Genomic DNA, 7478 nt, shown 5'->3' on the forward strand with positions numbered 1-7478 from the left:
GCTAAAATTACACAAAAAACGCCGAGAGACGTAAAATTAATTTTAAGTAGTATGTTACGGATCTGTATACCGTTTTTTTTAGATAAGGTCATTTAGTCAAGTTATTTTCATTTTAAGTTTTCATTGCGAATGAAAAAAATTCAAACTTTAACATGGTCATACGGTCATGTACGATATGGCGTATGGGTAACATTATTTGCTGCTAGTATTTCATACAAAAAATTATTGCACTTTCACTTAACCCTTGCAAATCACAATGGGCCCTGATCGGGCCTAAGTGTGCTGGCGCCCTCTGGGCCTAGCAGCCACTTCAACCTAACCCTTGCAAACTTTTTTATTTATCCATCGATTTTCATCGGTAGTAGTGTTTGAAGCCGCAAAACAGGCAGATATTGGCTAGTCTATACTAATATATATTTTGAAAAGCGTTTTTTCTGTTCGCAAAGGTCGAGAAAGGCCGTACCGCTTTTTTTGAAATTTCGGAATCTACTGCAGACTTTCCAAGGATGGTTATAGGCTAAAAAAAAGTTTCGATATAGAAAGGGGGCGTGGCACCACCCATACAAACCGAATTTTTTAAACTGCATATATTTGTGGTAGAGGACTAGAACTGGGTATGGTGACATATACATATATAAGACCAATTCCATACTCATGGAGAAAAATTTGCATGGTTGGAGAATGGGGCGTGGCACCTCCCATATAAACCGAACTTTTCATATTGCATATTTCTGGAAGTGTTCATGGTAGACTGTAAGCCTTTTTAAAACTCTTTAGTTTGACACCCACATGCCAACATTTCATTTACTTTATCAATTTAACTGAGTTACAATTTCCAAATAGGTGGCAGCCCCCCTCAAATATATTTCCAACAGTTATCTTTCTTAAACCTCTTTAATTTGATACCCATATTGTAATATTTTATTTATTTTATCAATGTAATTTAGTTAAATCAGCCTAATTTGTGTGCACGCCCCGACGGAAGAGAAGGACGACGAGACTAAGGAGCTTTTCTATGAGCGTCTAGGAGAAGCGTATGAGCGCTGCCCCCGCCACGAGGGGGCTGATCGACTTCGCCGCGGCACGGAACATGGTAGTCATTAGTACCAGACACCAGCATCGAAACATCCACAAAGCAACTTGGGTGTCCCCTGATCAAAGAACAAAGAACCAAATTGATCATGTTGGGATAGATGGAAGATACGCTTCGAGCGTTTTAGACGTGCGCTCTATCCGAGGTGCCAACATCGACTCGGATCACTACCTTGTTGCAGCTAAGGTCCGCATGCGCCTCTGTGCAATAAAAAACGTGCGGCAGGCAACGCGACGAAAGTTCGACATCGCAAAGCTGCAGTCACAACGGACAGCCGAAAAATTTAGCAACCGACTCTCAATCCTGCTTAATCAAGCAACTCCTCATCGCCTGGACATAAATGAGCAGTGGGACTCCATCTCCCAATCCCTTCATGCCGCTGTGGAAGAGGTTGTAGGTTACTACCAACCGCGCAGAAACAACTGGTACGACGAAGAGTGCCACGCGGCTGCTGCAGAAAAATAAGTAGCATACAAAGCTACCCTTCATCGAATGGCGACACGCGCGACAATTGAGCGTTACCGGGAGAAAAGGAGGGAAGAGAGACGCTTTTTCAAGAGAAAGAAAAGAGAGGCAGAAAGGCGTGAGTGTGAAGAGCTTGAGATGCTGGCAGACAGGAACGCGGCTCGAAAATTCTATCAGAAAATAAGGCAGCAATCAAATGGTTTTAAGACCGGGGCTAGCTCCTGCAAAGATGAAGATGGAAACATGGTAACAGATGTCCCTAGTGCACTTGAGATACTGAGGGAACACTTTTCATTGCTTTTAAATGGCGAAACAGATGGCGCGTTTGATGAAGGAGAACCCGAACCAATTTGTAGGGACGAAGCTCACGTCCCTCAACTGGACCAAGACGAGGTGAGAGCAGCAATAAAGCCGCTTAAGAACAACAAAGCCCCCGGAGCCGACGGTATACCGGCTGAGCTGTTCAAAGCCGGTGGCGAAGAGTTGGTGGGGCGTATGTACCAGCTTTTAAGCAGAATTTGGTCGACAAGAAGGGAGATCCCGCCATTTGCGCCAATTATCGCGGAATAAGCCTTCTTAATATTGCATACAAGGTCCTGTCGACGATACTGTGTGAAAGACTGAAGCCGTTCACAAACCAGCTGATTGGACCTTATCAGTGTGGCTTCAGACCTGGTAAGTCCACCATTGACCAGATTTTCACAGCACGTCAAATCCTGAAGAAGACACTAGATAAGCAAATCGACACACACCATCTTTTTGTTGACTTTAAAGCTGCTTTTGATAGCACGAAGAGGAGCTGCCTGTACGACGCCATGTCCAAATTTGGGATCCCCGTAAAACTAATACGGCTATGTAGAGTGACATTGAGCACAACCTTCAGCTCCGTCCAAATTGGGAAGGACCTATCCGCACCGTTTGAGACAAAACGAGGTTTTAGACAAGGCGATTCACTCTCGTGCGACTTTTTCAATCTGATGCTGGAAAGCGTAATAAGAGCTGCCAATCTGAATCGCAGCGGCACCATATATAGAAAAAGGAACGATGCTGCTGGCGTATGCAGATGATATCGATATCTTACGTCTGAAACAAAGGGACGTAACCGCAGCATTTTTCAGTTTAGAAAAAGAAGCTAAAGAGGTTGGTCTCGCGGTGAACGATGGAAAGACAAAGTACCTCCTGGCAACATATAAAGAGTCCACGGGCTACGGGGCACACGCCACTGTTGGCAGATATAACTTTGAAGTAGTGAAGGACTTTGTCTACCTAGGATCCAGCATAAACACCATCAACAACGTCGCCCTGGAGATCAAGCGAAGAATAACTCTTGCCAACAGGTGCTACTTTGGGCTCGGTAGGCAATTGAAAAGCAGAGCCCTCTCTCGACGAACGAAACTCACGCTCTACAAATCTCTCATCATGCCCGTCCGTTTATATGGCGCAGAATCTTGGACGATGTCGAACAAAGATGAGAAGGCTATGGGGGCTTTCGAGAGAACTATTCTACGCAAAATCTACGGCTCTGTTTTCGTGGATGGTGGATATCGGAGAAGATGGAATGACGAACTGTATGAGCTTTTTAACGACATGGACATAGTTAAGCGCATAAAAATACAGCAATTGCGTTGGCTTGCACATGTTGCACGCATGCATGACGACTCTCCGGTGAAAAGATCCTTCGACTCCGCACCCATGGGTGGACAACGAAAGCAAGGGCGCCCACTAACGCAATGGAAGGACCAAGTGCAGAAGGACCTGTCTGCGCCCGGTATAACCAACTGGCGCAAATTCGCGCATGAGAGAAGCAATTGGAGAAGCTTTTTGGTCTCGGCCCAAACCGACACACGGTTGTACTGCCAAATAAGAAGAAGAAGAATTTAGTTAAATTTTCAAACAGATGGCAACCCTCCTCAAACATATTTTCGGCAGTAAGCCTTCTTAAAACTCTTTAGTTTGACACCCACATGGCAATATTTCATTTTTTTAACAATTTGACTGAGTTTAAATTTTCAAATAGGTGGCAACCCTCGTCAAAAATACTTCCAGCAGTTATCTTTCTTAAACCTCTTTAACTTGATACCCATATTGTAATAATTCATTAATTTTATCAATATAATTGGGTTTAAAAATTTTAAAAAAGGTGGCAACCCTCCAAATTTTTTGCGATATCATTGATTCTGGTATTATACCGAATAATAAAAAAAATATTCAAATCGGTTCAGCCGTTCTCGGGTTTTGATGACCGTGACATACGAACACAACATTTTTATATATATAGATATACATACAAGATGTCCAATGTGCATGGGCGTAGCCAGAACGAAATTTAGGGGGGGGCCATACAAAATAAAAAATTCAAAACCAATAACTTACTTATGTACTAAAATTTTTTTTATTATAGCTTAAAATTATTGTAACCAATAAAGGTTGTACAAAAAACAAATAAACAGAAGTTCACAAAAGTTGATATAAAACTATTCGTCGATTTAAATTGTTAACTTTTTACTGAGCATGTTTATTTTACGAGGAGGAAGCATCGAAAGCCTAACCCCTTCCGTGTGAGACTTTAACCCAAACTAAAATTCCTACCGTCATGTACCGTTCCCCTCCCGGTACCATTTCGTCGGGATTATAACACTGTGTGACTGATAAGGTTATAGATCTATTCTCTTCCTCTTCTTCCTTTTTGGCGCTGTAACCGCCAAAGCGATTTTGACCAACTGACGCCTATTAGAAATGCCAAGTGAAGCCAGAATACTTTCAGAGCTGTGACGTCGGTGTCCATTCGAACGACATGATCAAGCCAGTTGAGCCGCTGTATTTTAATACGCCACATACCAGCACGGGCATGATGAGTGATTTATAGTGTGGTTTTCGTACGTCGAGAGAGGACTTTACTCCTGAATTGCCTACTCAGTCCAAAGCAGCACTTGTTGGCAAGAGCGATTCTGCGTTGGATTTCCATGCTGACATTATTACAGGTGTTAAAGCTGGTTCCCAAGTAAACGAAATTCTCTACTTCCTCGAAATTATAACTGTCAAAAGTGACGTGGGTGCCAGGCGCGAATGTGCTGATTCTTCGTTTGATGACAGGAGATACTTCGTCTTGTTGTCGTCTTTTACCACCAGACCCATTCGCTTTGCTTCCTTGTCCAACTTGGAAAAGTCAGGACAGACTTCGCGGTTTTTCTTACCGATGATGTCAGTGTCATCGGCATAAGCCAGCAATTGTACGCTCTTGTAGTAAATTGTTCCTAAGCGGTTCAGTTCTGAAGATCTTATTATCTTCTCCAACATCAGATTAAAGAGCCACATGAAAGAGAGCCGCCCTGTCTGAAACCCCGTCTGGTGGCGAAAGGCAACAGAGCAGAGCTGGAGGTATTACTCAACGTCATTTTTCACAGGCATATGACAGACATAGCGGCATATACCTTTAAGTACTGTCGAAAGCGGCTTTAAAGTCGACAAATAGGTGGTGAGTGCGGATCATTTTCTCGCGGGTCTTTTCCAAGATTCGGCGTACTGTGAATACCTGGTCTATGGTAGACAATACATTCGATAAGACCTTGCAACCTATGCTTAGAAGGCTGATCCCGCGGTAGTTGGTACGCATGGCGGGGTCGCCTTTCTTGTGGATTGGGCAGAGCGCACTTGAATTCCAGTCGTCGGGCATGCACCTTATTACCTCCTTGCCATCGTAATTAAATAGCTCAGCTGACAGGCCGTCAGCTCAGTCAGGCGCTGGGATATCGACTCCATCGTCATCGACTGGGACCTCGAAGTGCTTCCGCTATTCAAAAGGGTCGAAAAGTGTTCCCTCCATAATCTGAGTACGTTCTGGACATCGGTCACTAGGTCGCCATGGTTGTTCATACAAGAGTCTTGAAACCTTCCGTAAGTCGCTCAACTCTCTGCTAAAAATTTCGGGTGTTTTTTCTGTCGGACAGCATTTCAAGCATTTTCTCACACTCGTGATCGTATCAGTAATTAGCGGGAAATGTGGTTCCACTGCTCGCGCAAGTCGGTTTGTTGAAGAGTGCTCTCTCACAGCAGGTGTGAGGGTCGAGCGCCGAATCCATTGGCCGTCTGTTTTGATTGCAGCTTTTCGACGTTGAACTTTCCCTGCATTGTTGGGGGCCCTTTTTTTGCTTCTCCGAGGTTAGGTCGTATATTGGATGCATCAATATAGTAGTGCGAGTCGATGTTTGGCCCTCGGAGTGTACGTATGTACATCTAAAACATGGAAGCATGTCTTCCGTCTATCACAACATGCTCGATTTGGTTTCCAGTTTTTCGATGTGGAGACATCCATGTAGCTTGAGAGAACGAAAAATGACACTGAAGATGGAACAACGCCGAAACCGGTTTGTCTCCAAACCAAATTTGACAAGGGACGACGGAAAATCGTTCCACAATACATGACACTCCTACCCTGTCGGAAACACCAACAACGAAAATGAGAATAGCTTGATGGATGTCTTTATGCTAGAACCCAGTAATACATACTGCCAAGCTTCGGGCCCCGGCGAAGTGGATCATCCTCAGCCCGCCGTTTCTATGTGGAGGCTGATTTTTTCGACACTGGCACCAAAGATCCCTTCGTTGCCCACCTTGGCATTTAAATGCCCAAGCACGATTTTTATACGTGTCGGGGGCAGCGCTAATATGTACGCTCTAAGCTAAGAGAGACTTGGATGCCTCGTCCTTCTCTTCCATCGGGGCATTGGCACATGTGAATGAGATGTTGAAGAATCTCGCTTTGATGCGGATTGTGGCTAGACTTTCGTCCACTAGAGTGAACGCCGGTCTCTCTCCCACCACAAATCCAACACCGAATTGCACTCCTTTACGTGGCAACTGTAGTAGACGTCGCAAGGCTCACGCTTACCTTCCTCGCCCCGTCCATCGCATTTCGTGGATGGAGCTGATGTCAGCCTTTATTTTCCCTAGGACTTCAACCAGCCGGGCAGAGGCACCATCCCGATTAATCCCCAGCGCACGCGGGGTGTTACGCCCTCCCACTTTACCTCGCTCCCAAACTAGCGTTCGGTCGCTACCCAGAGTATTCATGGATATAAATATCCGGACGTAGTTAGCTGCGATTTGAACCGTAAGCACACGAATCACTTCTGGCCACTCCCAGGTGAATGGCCGTCAAAAGCTTTGCAGTACTGGGAAATGTACAAAACATAGTGGCCAAAAACGAATATCTCAACTAAACCCTGATGATTTTTTTTTAATTCGCTCTACATACCTGTATAATAAACCAAATAGCCGGACAAAACGTTAAATGATATACATACATATGTATGTATGTATAAGTATGAGGGCTTATTGAACATTTTGAGTACGCAGATTTTTTAGGCTGGTATATTTATTTATGCTAAATATATTACTTGATTTTGGTTTGTCACACTTTAGAAGTAAACGTCTTGGCTGTTCACCCAACCGCTTAGTAAAGACACAAACCTAAAGACAAAGTAATAAACAATTGAACTATAAATTTATTTATAGTTTCCGTTCAATCAATTTTTGCTCATTGTCGACTGCAGCCAGGTTTTTACCCTTTTAAAATGGAAGTGCTTTGAAGTTAGAGATAATAACTTGATACAGAACCGGATGATCTACATATCTACTTTTCAAATCAATTTACTAATTATTTAGTTAGCGTTGGGAGTATAATTTGTTATACAGTATATATATAGGAAAAACCTTGAAATTTAGGGGGGGGCCTAAATTATCAAGCAACCATTTCGTGGTAGTATTTTTGAATATCTAGGCAAAAATTTGAAGTGAAAAATTCCACATTGTACATTCGTGAATGAACTTTCAGTTTCTCGATTACTTTTACAATTCCTTTGAGTAATTGAAAAAACTAAAGTACTCTTGCAATTCCAGGTAATGGAATTGAAAAAAAAAA

This window comes from Rhagoletis pomonella, unplaced genomic scaffold (genome assembly GCF_013731165.1).
Source record: "Rhagoletis pomonella isolate Grant_MI unplaced genomic scaffold, Rhpom_1.0 Rhpom_scaffold_00015, whole genome shotgun sequence".
Taxonomy (NCBI): domain Eukaryota; kingdom Metazoa; phylum Arthropoda; class Insecta; order Diptera; family Tephritidae; genus Rhagoletis; species Rhagoletis pomonella.